General features: G+C 33.6%; 1 pseudogene; it reads right to left on the bottom strand.

Moving 5' to 3' along the window:
• Nucleotides 1-15,602: 15,602 nt before the first annotated feature.
• LOC120068988 (beta-galactosidase 7 pseudogene) lies at nucleotides 15,603-18,088 on the bottom strand (annotated as a pseudogene).
• Nucleotides 18,089-18,481: the final 393 nt, after the last annotated feature.

Here is an 18,481-nt window from a genome sequence, read left to right as displayed (position 1 = left end):
GCGATTATATGTTTGGTTTTATTCATTTCTTTGAATCAATGTGTTTATATAGGAACACATAGGTACAAAGTTGGTATTCTTTCCAATCTATATTTGTAAAATCGTTTTTTTATGGATTATAAACACGGAAAACATGCTAATCAATTTTCACTGTTCATGTATGAGTTTCTTTGCTAAATTTGGAAAATATTCATGGAAATTATCCTAACAATAACTTTTTTCCCAACTGAAAGTATATATGTAACTAACAAACTTTTCTTTTTCCTAACATAGGTTTGCTTATCTATTAGACATTTTCAGTTTGAATTTGTAATGAGCCAATGATCATAGTTTTCTTTCGTTGGTATAATGTTGTCATTAGCATCTAGGTTGTTGGAGACATGTTGAGCCTATGTTTGTTGAATGTGTTTCATCAATTGAATATGACAGTTGGTTGATTTCAAGTGTTGATTCATATATTTCTCTTTGCCTAAACCCTTCAGAATTCTCCCCTCTGTTTGATCAAATGTTTTAGCCACCTCTCTTAAGAAAATATTGTACAGTTTTGTTGCCAAAATCGGAAAGAAAAAAAAATCCATTTACAGGCGTGACAATTTAAGTAGTGAAGTTCTTTGAAAACATGTCAAATATAAGATTCATTGTAAAATTATAAAATAGGAGTTATGGCATTATGGTTTTTCAAACACGTGATCTTTTATTCCAGTATAGTATCATGTTAAATCATTATGAAACCCAAAGGAGGTGCATGATTTAAGATTTTGAAAATGGAGAGTATGAGCTACTTAGTAAAGCTCATATTTTGTTAGTCGTTTCATAAATCCATATTTACTACAATGTTATATCTTCATGTGTACTCCTTGGCTTCCTTTCAGACCTTTCTTTTTACTTCTTGTGTCTGCTAAATTATCTAATAATTGGTCCTTAGATTTTTTTGTAGTTTATAGCTTTTCTTTGGCCTCTTACAAAACGCATTTTGACGTACCGACCTTACGGTGTTGCTCCCGAAAGACGGCCGTACAAATGAATTTATATGCACCGAACTAACTCTTTATACTAACTAGTAGTATAAGTAGCAAGTCCGGGATCGAACGCAAGAGAGCCAAATATGGATTCCTCAAAAGTTGGAACTTGTAGGAAGTAACCAAGGGGGGGATTTGTGAAAATTGTTAAAATAAATTGTGGAAGCGAAAATTATGCAACGTAAACAATTGAGAAAATTTATTTATCGAACAAATACTTACTTTGGATAATTATTATTTAATTCATTTATCATTAATTCTATCATAGACTACTCAAAAGATACATGAGATTATTTGAATTAAAAACTTAGTCGACTCGATTAAAATCCTAACCGATAGTCCATAAACTCAAGTTGATTAAGAGAAAAGCAAGAATCCTCAACCAATCAATTAATCAACATGCATTAAGATTCAAGGCAAAACTAAGTCGTCTAACTAATTAATTGAGCAAAATTTATCTAAGTTAGAAAGTAAATGCTTGCTAACTGGAATCCCAGATTAACACAACAAACTTACTTAACCCATGCTTCTAGGTGATGACTACCTAACGATTACAAATTAGGGCCAATCAAAGAAATTAATTAAACATGCATAGCTAATTTGTCAGATTATCCTATACATGAAAAGTAAAGAATATGCTAAAGATGTATTCCATAAATTCATAATAAAACTCACAGAATTTTAAAACCAGTCTAAAGAATTAAATTGGAATGAAATTAAACTAACAAACCCAAGCTAAGTTCTTACCCTTTAGCCACTAAACATACTCAAACTCAATACAATTGGTAAAGGGGAAGAATTCTTTTTCAGAGTTTTGGTATAAAAGTGGGCTAAGACTAGGTTGAGACAAAGTGACGGCATTCACAATTGGGTGTGCTAGATCTGATGATATCGGCTGGACCCAGATTCTCCTTTTATAAAACTACTGCAGCATCGCAACGGTAGGAAGGGCGTTGCAACGTTGAGGCAAATAATGGCCAAGCATCAGGCACGCGTTGCAGCGCTGGCCTGACGCTGCATTGCGCGCGCGCTAGGGTTATGCGTCCCTTAAACACCGTAGCGTCGCAACACTCCTAATGCTCTGAAGGAGCATTGCAATGCTGATGCTTCTATCTTTCAGCGTCAAGGTTCAAGCACCAAGGTGCGTTGCGATAATGGCATCATGAAATCTCCAAACCGTTGCAAGCAACACTGCCTTCCATCCAAGCATTCTGTCCAATAGCTTCAAGCTAGAGTTGGACTTAAGCTTAATCAGAGCGTTGCGATGCTTGGTATTGCAGTAGCCTTCTTACTTTGTCATTGGATCAATTTATCTCCTGTACAGTAGCCTTCTTACTTCATCATTGGATCGATTTATCTCATACTTTTTCATTTTAGTGCCTTTTATTTTCGAACGCTTAATATGACTGCTTGTACACTCGAGTCCTACAAAATAATCAATAAAACCAAATTAAGTATCTAAACAACCTTGAGTTAAGCGGATGAAGATAGCACTTTCAACTGCTATCAACATTTATGTTTTTAGTTATCATATTAATTAAATTAAAAGTAATAGTAAACTTTAAAGTTGGTTCATTCAATAAAAACCATACACCTCTTTTAGTAGAATTTGCTAAAATAGAAAAAAGAAATAGTTTGTTAGTTTAAGTTGGATAATATTTCATTTTCCAACTTTGATGAACTTACTTCAAGTTTAGTTGTTCGAAAATTTCTCTTCATTTTCCTGTTCGCTTAATATTATTTTTATATCAACTCTTTTATGTGTTGGATCTAATTTTTATATAAAAAAAAAATTAATATTGGTAGCTTTGTGGGCTTCAGTCATACCATTATTTTTTTTTACGATAACAAATGTTTATTTACGGACAATTTTAGTGTTTTAGTGATTCAATCATACTAGAAGATTCTTCAATCTAATGAATTATTATGTGATGCTTACTCCCAAGAAAAATTTACAATTAGACCATCACTAGCTAAAGTGGAGATTGAACCACCTGCATTTTTAGAACGAATTCATGGTGATATTTGTGGAGCTATTAACCCATCAAGTATACTATTTAGATATTTTATGATATTAATAGACGCATCCAGCAGATGGTCACACGCGTGCTTATTATCAAGTCGAAATCTTGCATTGCAAGATTACTTGCTCAAATAATTAAGTTAAGAGCACAGTTTCCTGATTATACAATTAAGACCATTCGTCTTGATAATGATAGTGAATTTATATCCCAAGCTTTTGATAATTGTTGTATGTCAATTAGGATAGTGTTGAGCATCTTATAGCTCATGTTCATACACCAAATGGTTTAGTAGAATCATTCATAAAATATTTGCAATTAATTGCAAGACCATTGCTTATGAGAGCTAAGCTTCTTTCACCTATACGAGGACATGCTATTTTGCTTGCAGTGTCACTTGTATGCATTAGGCCAGTAGCTTATCATAAGTACTCACCATTACAATTAGCTTATGATCATGAGCCAGATATTTCCCATCTGAGAATTTTTGGATGTGTAGTATATGTTCCAATTGCTCCACCACGATATACTCCTGAAAGGAGGTAGGATATGATTTCCCATCAATTATTAAATATCTTGGACCCCTGACGTGTGATGTATTTACTGCGCGATATGCTGATTGTCACTTTAATGAGACAAATTTTCAAACATTAGGGGGAGGAATTAAAATTTTGAAAAAGAAATTACATGGAATGCATCGTTATTGTCTCATTTAGATTCTCGTACAGATCAATGTGAACTTGAAGTTCAGAAGATAATTCATTTGCAAAATATAGAAAATCTATTACCAGATGTATTCGTGGATGTAAAGAAAGAAACTAAATCCCATATACAGCTAGAAATGTTCCATCAAAAATTGATATCGCAAAATAGCAATTAGTCACCAATGATTCTGGGACACGCTAGAAGCGCCGTAGACCTATGGGTTTCAAAATTAAAGTCCTCGAAAAATAAAAATAATAAATAGTCAAGAATACTTGGTTGAAGATATAAATATCCATGAAGAAATCCTTGACATGACTAGTGAGAAATGTGAAAAAGCTAAAGATAATAATGAGATTTCAATAAACTACGTCATGACAGGAAAAAGATGAAACCGAACTAATGTAGTTATTGATAACATTTTTGCATATAATGTTGCTCTTAATATTATATCTGTCACACCCCTTTGCAGATGACCCTCTTAATCTGGAACAGAATGTGACGACAGTAGTTACCAACCCTTTTGTGGCACCCACTACCATACTAGCCTCCTTAATCTGCTTAAGAAATCCTAAATCCCATATATAACATTCAGTAAACTAAGAAAACTTAAAAACAACCTCAGAACACTAGGGTCCAATACAAATATAAAAGCATCATAGTAACAGTTACAGAGTTCAGTGGGTCCCAGCATTCCTCACTAGTCCCTAGGATGAACAACACATATGTACAGACATAGACAAAATAGACAACTAGAATGTCACTTTAGTCTTTAAGCAAATCTTGAGTCCTTCAGTGGCAGAGCAGCAGGACAACTAACCTCTGAGGAGATGACCACTACTTAGGGAAAAGGAAGACATTTGAAAAAGTAAGTTACTAGCCTAATGAGTGCCTAATAAAACTTAATCATCATGCTTTAAACTAAAAACAACCAAGCAAACTCATACGTAAAACTTTTTAAATATAGAGTTTCTGGAAACATTAAAACATTTATAACTCTTCTTAAACCTTATTGAGATAGAACCCTTTTGCTCAATCGCTCAACCTTTATCCTTAATTGGTGTGGAGTAATCTCAACACAACCAATGTCAACTCTACCTATGTGCACATGGTAATAATTAAATACCATCATACATTAGGTACTATGGTCCGAATATCTTCTTAATCTCACTGTGCTTTAGTATCAGGTTCATCATAATCGTCATAGAAACATACTCATCAAAGCATGTATAAAAGCATAGTAGCATGAAACATATTCTTAAAAATCCTTATCATATAATCATGAACTTCCAACGCATGCTAGTAACATAAAGTATATAAATACGTGAACATGCTTTCATAACTTTTTTAAACTAAGTCATATGTTAATAGACACTTTAAAAACTAGTTTGCTTGGAGCTGCCTTAAACATTCTTATAAATAGAGCTAGTATGAGTCTGAACTTTTAAGTAAACCATGAGTTTCCTAAAACATTGGAAAAACACTTAGTTTTATCACTCACAACTTTGGGCGTCCTTCCTAGGATTAATAAGCCTTCCCTATTGGTGTTAACCCTGTGGAAATGGTAAACATATTTGATCAATGTTATTAGTTACCGTGTGAGTCTAACTCACATAAACAAGCTTAACATTCAACTTAGAACATCTTCCTTTAGTTCAACGCATGCCTTCCTTATCCGTTCAACACTTAAGAATTTCCTTGATTGTTGATGCTAAATCATGCGGCCAACTAGCATCATTATTGTGCCAACGGATGCCCATGCACCCATTCCGCCGCACACCATCACTTTACTTTAACCCTAGCACGCACCTTGCCACCCACAGTGCAACCCCTTGCATGCACATTGGCACAACGTCTCGGGTCAACCTGCCCTCGCGTACGTCTGCAGCTACCGATTGAGTTGCTTGCTTGCTCAATGGTTGCAGTTGCCTGCTTGTTCAAACCAAATTTTCAGTGTCAACTTTGGGCACGAATAACTTAGTTTCCACACGTTTTCTTGAAAATTTTCCATCCTTTTTTTTTTAATTTTCTTGAATTTTTTTTCAAAATGCCTTAAGTTGCTTACCTAAAAGTTTGAGCTTCAAATTTCTCGTGGTCTGGTTGGAATCCTTTGATCTCTTCTACTGAACCAGATTCATCAAAGAGCCTGACTTTCTTGAAGAATCCTTAAGATTTCAACTTGAATCTCTAAGAATTTCCTCTTAGCAGCCCAGGGCCATTAAATAAACTCAATAACCGTTCAAATGCTTCTAGAATCACCTCTTGTGCACAAGTAAACTGCTCAAACCGACCCTTTAAACTGAGGTCTTCTTTTATACTATGAACTGCATGCCCTCTTTAAACCTTAGGCTAGCATCTCACCCACTAATTGGGTTTAATTCTCTTAACCCTTAGAGCTAGACCACTTTAGTCAGTGGTTATGCTGTGATTTTCTCCTAATTCGACGCAGGCTTGTTACACTCACAACCACACGGTAGCACTTGGACGCACACACCCCCTTGACCAGTGCATGCCTCAACGCCACCTGCGCCCATCGCCCGGTCTCAAGATCAACGCTTGGCCTCTCTTGCTCGCACACCTTGCCTAGCCAACGCACACCATCGCATGCGCTTGTTGCTGCCACAACACCTTAGGCAACCTTGGACATGTCGCATGCGTCCAAGCTTTTTAACCTCAACATAAGGCTTGGTCATCGCATAGCTCATTCCCAATGCATGGCATGCCCTTCGGCCAACACTTAGCTGTCTACTTCTTTCCTCATGCCCAACATGCACTCAACGAACCTCAAGATGCTTAGGCTGCTACATATCTCAATAAGACCTTCAACGCAAGGCTTCCATACTTAGCCAATTTTCCTTCTTCTAAATATACATACTTACACTTTAACATCCGAGAGCCTAAATATTCCACACTTAGAATATTTTTATTCTTCTTCAAGCCTCTTCCCTAAAACATAATATTTATTGAAAGAAGGATATAAAAACAATTCAATATGTCCATGTGTTTTTATAAAGAAATCACAGTCGGAATTTGCTATTATAACTGTATATGTTGATTACTTAAATATAACTGGGATTCCTGAACAACTTTCAAAGGCAATAGAATATCTTAAGAAATAGTTTGAGATGAAAGATCTCGGAAGGACAAAATCTTTCATTGTCTTGCAAATTGAGCATTTAGCAGATGAGATATTTGTTCATCAGTCAACTTATATAGGAAAAGTTTTTGAAAAGGTTCTATATAGACAAAATACATCCATTGAACATTCCAATAGAAGTTCGTTCACTAGATGTGAAGAAAGATAAATTTCGATCTCGAGATGATAATGAAGAACTTCCTGGTCCTGAAGTACCATATCTCAGTGCAATTGGTGAACTTATGTATCTTGCTTTTAATACAAGATCAGACATTGCATTTACAGTAAATTTATTAGCAACATATAGTTCTCCTCCAACGAAAAGACATTGGAATGGAATTAAGCATATACTCCGTTATCTTTAATGAATGATTGATATAGGTTTGTTTTATTCAAATAAATCGAATTTAGATTTGGTTCGTTGTGCAGCTTCTGGATATTTATCTAATCCACACAAAGCTAGATTTCAAACAGGTTATCGATTCACAAGTGGACAGTGACACAAACCATAACGGCTACTTCCCCAAATCATGTTGAAATTCTTGCAATTCACGAGGCTAGTCGATAATGTGTATAGCTAAAATCAATGACTCAGTAAATTCATGGAGCATGTCGTTCGTATTCTAGTAAAAATCATGTAATGATATTATACAAAGACAACATAACATGCATATCCTGAATCTAATGAGGATATATTTAAGTAAGATATATTTAAGGATATAGAGTAAAACATATTTCACCAAAGCTTTTCTACACTTATGATCTTGAACAAAATGACGAGGTCACTATACAACAAATTTGTTCGAAAGATAACTGGTAGACATATTTACAAAGACATTACCTATTGCAGTCCTTGAAAAACTAGTGCATAACATTGTAATGCAACAACTCAAAGATTTCAAGTGATGTTTCCATGATGGGGAGTAAATATACTTTTTTGGAATCTTTTCCCTTCACTAGGATTTTTTTCCATTGGGTTTTTTTTTCCTAGTAAGGCTTTAACGAGACATATTTCATATATATAATGGGCATCCAAGGGGGAGTATTATAAATATTATGATAATAGATGCCCATTAAATGCTCATGCTTGGTGTCAGTTGACCATGTATCATGTCCCCATTTTCCAAAGTGTCTTCCATGTGTCTCAACATTACACATTACTAATGTTAGTCCACCTCCTACACACCAAATTGCCTATAAATAGTGGCATTTGGTGGGTTTTTGAAGACACACATTGGGCAAATTCCATAAAAATTGGAGAAAGTGGAGAATTTAGAGAAACTTCTTATTTTTTATTTTGCTAATTTTTTTATTTTATTTATTTATATATTATCTTTAATTTATTTTAATATTTATTTATTTTATTATTATATTATATTATATTTATTTTAATATTGTATTTTATTGGTATCTATGTTCTTATTGCGCTCCTCAAGTTCATAACATTATCATTATTATTATTGTATATCTTTCATATTTTAGGATCAAGCTCCACCATCACCTTTGTTAAGGATATTTTAATATTATATTTTATTGGTTTTGCTTCTTCTCTTTCTTTTTTTTTTCTTTTTTCATTTGCTTTTCTTTCTCTGGTTTTTGCTTCTTCTCTTTCTTTCTTTTTTATTTTCTTTCCTTTATCCGGTTTTTGCTTCTTCCCATTTTTTTTATTTTTTTATTTTCTTTCTTTTCCTGCTTCTTTCCTTTCTTTTTTTAATTTTTTTTTTTCATTTCTTCGGTTTTTGCTTCCTCCCTTTTTTTCTTTTTTTTTTTAATTTTCTTTTCTTTGTCCAGTTTTGCTTCTTCCCTTCCTTTTTTTTTTATTTTCTGTCATTTCTCTAGTTTTTGCTTTTTTTTTTTTTTAATTTTCTTTCTTTTCTCCTGTTTTTGTTTCTTCTTTCTCTCTCTTTAAATTTTCTTTCATTTATCCAATCTTTTCTTCTCCCCTTCATTTCATATGAATTCTGAGGTTGAGTTTTGTACCCAAGACTTGAAAATAACCAATTCATAAGTGACGTAGCATCAACAAGCCAATCATCAAGTTTGATTATTATAACGAAATATTAAATATAAATAGCAAATGAAAACGGATTTGAAAGAAACTACCTTTTTCAGTCCACAAATTTACACCTTTTTTAGAAACATTTCTTAAAACTTTGAATTAAGAAACAAGAATAGTTATTAAACAAGTTTATTTCTCAAAAAATGAGAAATGTGTACGATACCAAACAGGCCAATAGTTTTTTTCCTCTTTTTATAGGACTTTAAGAGTATGATGTCTATCAGAAATAAACTTGAAAAAATGACATAGATGACCCAAAATGAATGACACAAATTGATATATTTGTGTATTTGTGTCCCATAATATTTGTGTATTGATAACATCAATTATTAGTGATATTCGTGATATAACATAGATAGATAGCAGTCATATTCATGTATTAGTAATATCGAATTTAGGTAGATATCAACGGTAGAAGTCTAGTAGTGATAAAAGTCTATTATTGATAATCATGATAAAAGTTTCTCAATAATAGCCATTGATAGCTTTGACTGTTAATATTTCAAAATTGATAGTCAGTAATGAAAGTCTATCAGTGATAACCACTAATATTTTCTATCATCGATAGCTTAATCTTTGATGATTTTTTTCACAGTTAATAGCTACTTATAGAAGTCTATCATTGATAGCCAACTTAGAGAATTTAATTAATAAAGTTGAATCTCGAATTAAAGTGTAAGTGGAATGCCTAGAAGTTAAGACTAATAGCATGTTATCATTAATAGAAGTTATCAACGATGACATGTTATTTGATGGTAAAAAGGAATCAGAGAAGTTATCTCTGATAGCATGTTATCAATGATAGAAGCTATCACCGATAACTACGATATAAGTGATATAAGTGATATCGGTGATAGAACTTACGTGATATTTGTATATCGATGATACCAATGATATAAAAGTCAATTCCATTTGATGAAATTCTATCATTGATAGCCACTGCTAAAAGTTATCGGTGATAGCTACTGATTGAAGTTATCAATTATAGCCATAGCTATCAGTGATATGACTTAGGTATATATCAACAAAATGAATGATATTAATGATATTCGTGATATGACTTAGGTAAATACTAGAGATAGTCACTTATAAACCTATCATTGATAGACTTCTATGTAGGATTGTATCAATCGCAGCGGAAGAACAAGGACCATCTAAGCATTCAAATTCACTAATTTTGGCATATTATAAACATGCTTCTGCAGAAAAATGGGTTTCAAGACATACCTCTGGAAGAACTTCTTCAAAGCTCCATCTCCAGCTGCAATCTTTTCCATATCTTGTTGTAGACCATCTCAAGATCTTCCCCAATATTCTCTTGGTGCTTTAGATTGAGTTGTGGGACTCAAAACAAGCTTGAATCAAGGGATGAAGGAGAAAAGCTCACTGCTGCAACAAGATTGAAGTACCTTTCTTCAAACAAGTTTTTCTCTAAAAAACCTTTTGATTGCATTCACGTTTTTCACTCCAATCTTCTCATTATATTGCAGATCAACATGCAAAGAGAAGAGTTGCATGTGTTGCAGCTCATGCTTGGAGAAGACAAGGCCAAATGGTTGCTTCATGAGTGAGCTCGTTAAGTGATGGATAATGAAAAAATCCATTTTTCCATTTAAATGTGTTTTTCTTTTCTTTTTCAATTGTATCTAAAAATCAAAATCAACTCTTTATAACAACAACAGAGTAGGCCGCATCCAATGGTGTTACTAGAATTAGGTACCCAACCTCATTCATGTACCATAGATCATTTTGACTATTTACTCGAACCCGATCCTCTCTTATGTCTCCACATAAAGTTTAAGTACTCATACAATAGTCATGGGTCGTAGTTTATTGGATTTAGACTTTTAAACAATTTATAAGATCAATAACAAGTATATTGGTAATAGAAAATGTTTATCATTTTACAAACTGCGAGTTTTTAGGACATAAAACCCAACATTCTATCCCTTATAACTTTAAATGTTAATCTTTGAAAGATGATAGTTTCTTTTCAAAAGTTGATAACTACTTATAATAGTCAATCATTAATATCTATTGATAGCCTTAGGTGTTAATATTTCAAGTTTGATTCCAATTGATTAAAGTGTATCAATGATAGCCATTAAAATTTGATGAAAAATTGAAAGGTGATATTTCAAATGTGAAGAATTCTAATGGGGAGAGAACCTTGAGCAGAAGCGGATCGTCCAAATTCCATTTTTATTGAATACAAAATTTACAATAAACAAGAAATAAGGTATGCGTTTAATTCTAAATTACAGCATGCTTTAGAAAGGGTTTCAAGAAACCTCACCTTTGAAGACCTTTTCCTCATGTTTTTCCTCGAACAAATCACGAACTCCTTGAAGACCTTCTTCAAGATTAACGTCGAACAAAATTAAACACTACCACGAATGTTATCTTGGTATTCTCAAGGTGAGAACTTAAGAGTGGTGGACTCTTGCTATTTTGGATTTTAAGGGAAAACTTAATGTAGAGGAGGGATTGGGAATTTTCACAATAAATAAATAAATAAATAAAGACACAGAACACTTTTGTCGTTTACACTTTCTCAATCTCGATTAACCAAAATTAGCAAGAAGAAGAAGAAACTTTTCCTTTTCTACTTGCCAAACATAACACCACCATTCACTTACGTTGGAGGAGAGAAAAGAAGGGGAAGGGAGTTGTAACTCCCTTCCTGTTTATTTAATGATAATAATAAAAATATAAATATGATAACTAACTTATCATAATATATACAAATATAACATATACCCTATAGTTTTAATATTGTATCACATACAATATAAACTATATTTTCTTTTCTATTTTATATGACATTTAATATAAATCCTATTTATATTAAATTAACAACCATGAATCCAATTCATAGAAACTATATTTGAATCTCATTCAAATATTTATTTCCACCCATTAAGCTATAATGTATCAAATACATTACGACAATTATATCACATATAATTGAAAAAACATAATTACATCATATATAATTAAATCCCTCTATTAATTTGAACATTTCAAATTAACCAAAAAATTGATTCTCAACTAAATCCTATTGACCTACCAAGGGGACCTCATGGACCTGTAGCTTAAAGCTCCAACGGTACATGAATAACTAATTAAACTCTTTTAATTACATTATTCACCATCCGTTAGCTGTGGGAACTCCACTAAAGATTGACAGTTGCACTCTTCGTACTACAGATATATTTCTGTGTCCATTGGATATAACAAATCAACAGTACGATGACCCTCATAGGCAGGAGTTCACAACTCACTCAAGATTCAGGTCATGTTACCTATGGTCATCTTGGTGAAATGTAAGTCTATATCATGAACTGCGTTATATAATGAGACTAAACATTTCATGGTTCAGTCTTATACAAACTCCTTTGTATAGGATATCCCTGCTCCCATGTCTATACATGAATGATCAGGATCAGATCATTTAGCACTTTACAACAATTATAACACCTACAAAGTGAGCCATACTTGTAGTGTCACGAGGATAAGGTACCCAATCTTATCCATCTACTACAGACCATTTAGGTTATCACTTAAAATGATCCACCCGTATGTTTAAGTTACAAAGATAACATTGGATGCTAGTTTATTGGTTTGTTGTTAATGCAACTAAAATATCATATATTTTATAGATAATGAATAAAATATCATATATTTTATTAAATACAAAATGAGTTTGTTCAACAATGTTTGCAACTATAGGACCCTATGAGATTTAGGGCATCAACCCCAAAAAAATGTTACTATTTTAATGTTGTTTTAATGTTTCTCAATTGAAAGTTACCACTGATAGCAGCTATCAACAATAGCAACTCAAAGTAGCTATCATGGCTATCATTGATAGCTGCTATTAGTTGATAGTTTTGAATTTGAGAAAATCAGAAAAAAGAAACACGGAATGGTTGGCTGCATATGGGCTTTTTAGTCATTTACCTATACAGCTACCATTGACAGATGCTACCATTGATTTCTGGCGCTAATTTTTTGCCATATCCGTAATATGTTTATCCTTGTTATACATCTTTTATTATTTTGGGTCTGATTATTTTTTGTACAACCAGCTTTTTTGTTAACCTTCCTCCAATGGTTAAATTTGAATCTTTCTACTTCTTTTGAAATCTCGTTTTTTCTCTCTTTTGACAACAACTTCTCTGTAGAAATTTCATCTTCTGCAATTCTTTTTTATTTTATGGGAAAGCTATCCTCGACACTATTTTCTTCTATTGTGTTCAACATTGTCCATGAGTGCTTAAATCTTTATATCTAACCTTTTGAGAACATTTCTTTAGGTTTTCGATTTCATAGTTTCAATTGAGAATTTGAATAAGGTGTGAGTGTACCTTGGGTTTGAGCATAGTAGTTTAATCCCGCACCCAAAAAAGAATTTGGTCTAGTGGTTTGATCTTAAACCCGATTAAAAGGGGATCGTCGCGCTTTTATTTTTAACTTGTTTAAAAAGATCGGTATAGGTTGGATCTTAATCCTGCAAAATGATCGGTTGGAGGTTGACTTTTAAACCTGTAAAACGAGTGGTAAATCAGTTTGGTTTTACCTGTTAAAAAATCAATGTAGTAAAAATTCCAAAGAAAGTGTTTTAAGAAGTGGAGTAGGGATTTCTGAACCATTATAAAAATTACTAGTGTCATCTATTTCTCCTTACTCATTTTAATCCTAAAATTTAATTACTATGTATGTAGATTGCATACTTACAACATCTTCAATGTGCTAGTTTTCATTCCTTGGCAGTCCATTCCTCCCATTGCCTGAAAAATATAAAGGAAAAAATAATAAGTATAACAATACCCAGTAAGTGACTGGTAACTAGGCACCCTAGGTAACTTGTTAACTTGTCTATCTAGACATCGGTGTACTACTAGGTGCTCTAGGTAACCTATTAGAGACTAGTGAGAAGTCTTGGGACCCACTGAACTACGTAAATATTATTATGATGTTTTATTTTGGTGTTGGGCCCTGGTGTTGAGAGGTTTTTTTTTTTTTAAAAAAAAAAAAAGTTTGTTTAGTCTGGTGAATTTTATATGGGATCCAGGGTTTCTTAAGTGGGTTAAGGAAGTTCATCAAGTAGTGGATGCCACAAAAGGGTTGGTAACTACTGCAGTTACATTCTCTGTCGGATTAAGAGGGTAATCTGGGAGGGGATGTGACATGGTCTCTTTGTATGCTCACTTTTCAGCTTACCCAATGAGGAGAACTATCCCTATATTTTTCATCTTCTTATATACTTATAGCCACAATAAGAGTAAAACAAATTATAAGGATGAAAAAAAGTGTAAAAGTAGTTTCCAGGGTCAGTGTTATACTTTTAATTATATGATACCCTTAGGAATGGAGCTACTTTGATGAAAGTTTTAAAAGATAGATTCTCTAAAGCACCCATGAAACCAAGTGGTGTTCAAAGGGCAAAATGAACACAATAATGAGAAATGATCATACACTTTGTTGAGATGAAAAAAATGTGACTTCTATTGATTTAGTTTACTAGAACGAATGATAGTTCAAGATATCAAGTCTATTAATTAATTAAGTAAACTTGGTTTATGTTCACTATGTAAAGCTAAAAATTAGAATAAATTATATGTGACTCATTAGAAAAAATTCAACACTTATTTATTTTTTTAAGGAAAGACTTTTTATTCACTATCCAAAGATCAAACTCATCATTTATGTCGGAGCTTGTAAGAATAAATTAAATGTGACTCATCCATGCCTTCCGTCCTTTCACATACATAGGTTGTGATTCTTACATGAGTTTCACTCTTTCACATCCACGAGTTATTCCTTCATCACATGGTTAAATATTTGCATCTTATTCAAACTAACAATCAATTTATAGAAGAGTTATGACAATGAATAATTCCATAAATATATATCTTTTCTAAATTTGAAGAACACACTATTTTTCCATCAAAATTTTCTTGAAGATAAGTTTGCCTTACAATGTAATGTTCGTTTGATATTATGGAATGAGGTATTCCATCCATAAGAACGCAATGTAATCTATCTAAAGAGACAACTACACATCAAATAAGACACTAGACAAAGTAAAATTGCCTTCCCAAGTGCACCAATGTTAACTCTTCTTAGGTGCTCTGCATACTATCATCTGATGGGTTGCGGTTGCATCTTGAGTGCAACTTTGACATTTCTTTTTATATATTACACAAAAACGTGAGGAAAACTAAAAAATTAACTCTTGTTCCACCTATTTTTTCTTCCTTTTACTACTCAAGGCTACGGAAACATGCTTGTCTTGGTTTTACATAAAATCACATGTAATACTAATGTATATGACACTGAGCGCATGCTTTCTACTCAATAATTTAAGCTTTTTAGACTAAATAACTCACCTAAAGGAAAGTTATCGGCAAGAGACAAATAATTATGTTATCATAAATATCTTTTGCACAATCAACAAAAATTATGCAACATCAATCTTAAATAAACTAATTAAAGAAAAAAACAAAAAGGCGAACCCACAAATGTCACTATATCTAATAGTCAAAGTGTTACCAAAGATCTTTATATATATATATATATATATATACTTGGTTAACAAAATAAAAATTTTAATTTTAGCTCGAAATTCTCATATATATATATATATATAATATCACGACTCAACTATTTGAGCAAAGTGCTTGGATCGCTAGTCTTGCAAACAAGTTAGTAGCATTGTCTACTCCAAAAAACCTTGCAGATACATCAATAGTACAATTTTTCACACCAATGCAAGTCTTTTCCACCAAAAGCGTGCTTCTTTTCACATCCCACGAGCCTTTCTTAAAGGAACCACATTTTCCCTCTGGATTTCCATAGCTAGCAAATTGAATTTCAGAGATTATGCGTCCTCCTTGACATGACAACTCTAAGGTGCTTCCTTCATTAGCCTTTGCACAGATAGTTCCTATAGTGATGGTTTGAATTGACACTTGTTGAGGATTTCCTCCAAATTCTTCAAATAAAACAAGCGTGTTCGTGTCGTTTGAAAGAAACGATCTCGGAACGTGATACCATCTTTGAGAAGGGTTCCCACAGTTTCCAGCACATTTGCTAGGATTGTATGCACCTCTGTAGTCACAATTTGCACTGCAACTATCATTGCTGGCAATAAAAGAAGGCCAAAATCGGCCTATGCTTACCCCATTTACCCAAGCTTGGCCTTTTCCCATTCCTTGCATGTCCAATGTTACTGGGTCAGTTCCTGGAGGAGTCTTAAAGCTAGTTTTGTACCATGTCATTCGTCTTCCAATAGACTTGTTATTTAATGCTCTCCATTTTGTTCTTTGTGAGAACATCGGGTCGTATAGTTTCTTCATTTCTCCATTTAGTCCAACCTTATAAAACCATAGGTTTGACGTTAAATCAATTGTGACATTTCCTTCTCCAATTAAAAAAATAGGACCTCCCTCAATTCCCGTTGGCACTGTGTCATAAAATGCACCGTAATTATTCAATCCAACTGTGGCACTTAAAAGAGTTATTATGTTTTTTCTCGATTTTAGTAGAATAGGTTTCTCAAACACAAAACTCTGCCCATCGCTCCTCCATTGTGACCCGATATACCTTCTATTTGTAAAAGCATGAAGCACATGACCTTTTGTATTTACTCGAAGAGTCACATTTCGAAGAGGAAATGTTGCATTGGTTTCAACGTTTGTCATATACCACAGGTAGTCACTGGCATCAACAGTAGTTCCTTTTTGTTCCAAAAGATGGTTCGCCTTAAATTTACCCCTTCCATGTAATGTGTCTTTCATGGGCTCTGCAGCCCACATCCACAAGAGTTTTGCATTGTCTTTTGCATGTTGCTCCTTCACAAAGATAGATGTTTGAGAATTCACCTTTGCAGTATTGTAAACCTCCTTGTTGCAACCATCAAGAATGGTCACGGACCAAGCTGGCACAAAATATTTTCCATCTGTCTGCAGATCTATGGTTGCATCCCTGCTACCATCTGTATTGCTTAAGAAGCAAAACCTCTCCCCTGTTGATGGGTTGGAGAACTTCGTTAAAGTGAGAGAGCTACCATAGTGTTGGTTTGAGTGAGTGCCATTTGTGAGAATCTTCTCTCCCAATTTTATTGATGCATGGAGTTGTTTAAGATGCCCCCATTTGGGTTGATTTAAGTTCCCATATTCGTCAAGTGGGGCGTCGTAATCGTAAGACGTAGTGATGAATGGACCGCCCGATGTTCTTCCAAAGTTGGTGCCTCCATGGTACATGTAGTAATTGTTAAGTATGCCACCAGATTGAAAAAACCTAGCCACAGAAAATGCTACGTCTTCTGCAGTTCTGTGAGGGTCTTTATCGCCCCATTTCTTGAACCATCCCACCCAATTTTCAGTAAACATTTTTGGGCTATTAGGATTGTTAGGAGTAAAGTTGTCACAATAGTGTCCATTACACGTATTAATGATAGGTTGTGGGGCATCATTTTGTTGGCACATGATCCATGGAACACCAACATTAAGAGATTCAGCCATTTGAGCACACCAATTGATATATGCTTTTCCTGCATTTCCGTAAGGCGTCATCACATTTCCATACTCATTCTCGATTTGAGCTAAGATTATTGGCCCTCCTTGTGAGGCAAAAAGGTTGGCCTGTTTACACATATTCACTATTTTTGTCGTGAAGGTTTGCATTTCATTCTTGTACACTTGATTGTCAGTTCGTAGTTGGATTCCTGGCATATTGTGCAACCATAGTGGAAAGCCTCCATAGTTCCACTCAGCACAAACGTAAGGACCAATTCTCATTATAACATAAAGTCCCGCATCTTGGACAAACTGAAAGAATTTGATGAAATCTAGGTTTCCAGAGAAATCATATTTTCGTCGTTGCGGCTCGTGACGATCCCAAAAAATATATGTCTCGATTGCATCTAGTCCACCATCTTTAGCTTTCTGAATAAGATCAGGCCACATCTTTTCAGTGCTACGTGGATAATGGATTGAACCTGAGAAGATAATGCGTCGTTCACCATTGATAATTATAGCATTTGAGTCGTAGGTGACATTTGCTCCTGTACAAAAAGATAAGCAAGCTAAAGTAGCTAGAAGAGGAAAAACAAACAACTGAAGCTTAAACATCTTTGTATCTAGCGATTATATGTTTGGTTTTATTCATTTCTTTGAATCAATGTGTTTATATAGGAACACATAGGTACAAAGTTGGTATTCTTTCCAATCTATATTTGTAAAATCGTTTTTTTATGGATTATAAACACGGAAAACATGCTAATCAATTTTCACTGTTCATGTATGAGTTTCTTTGCTAAATTTGGAAAATATTCATGGAAATTATCCTAACAATAACTTTTTTCCCAACTGAAAGTATATATGTAACTAACAAACTTTTCTTTTTCCTAACATAGGTTTGCTTATCTATTAGACATTTTCAGTTTGAATTTGTAATGAGCCAATGATCATAGTTTTCTTTCGTTGGTATAATGTTGTCATTAGCATCTAGGTTGTTGGAGACATGTTGAGCCTAT

This window comes from Benincasa hispida, unplaced genomic scaffold (assembly GCF_027475165.1).
Source record: "Benincasa hispida cultivar pf3 unplaced genomic scaffold, pf3_genome.v1.1 HicScf1522, whole genome shotgun sequence".
Lineage (NCBI taxonomy): Eukaryota > Viridiplantae > Streptophyta > Magnoliopsida > Cucurbitales > Cucurbitaceae > Benincasa > Benincasa hispida.
Note: the sequence above shows the minus strand (reverse complement) of the source record. Positions and strands in the feature narration are given on the sequence as shown.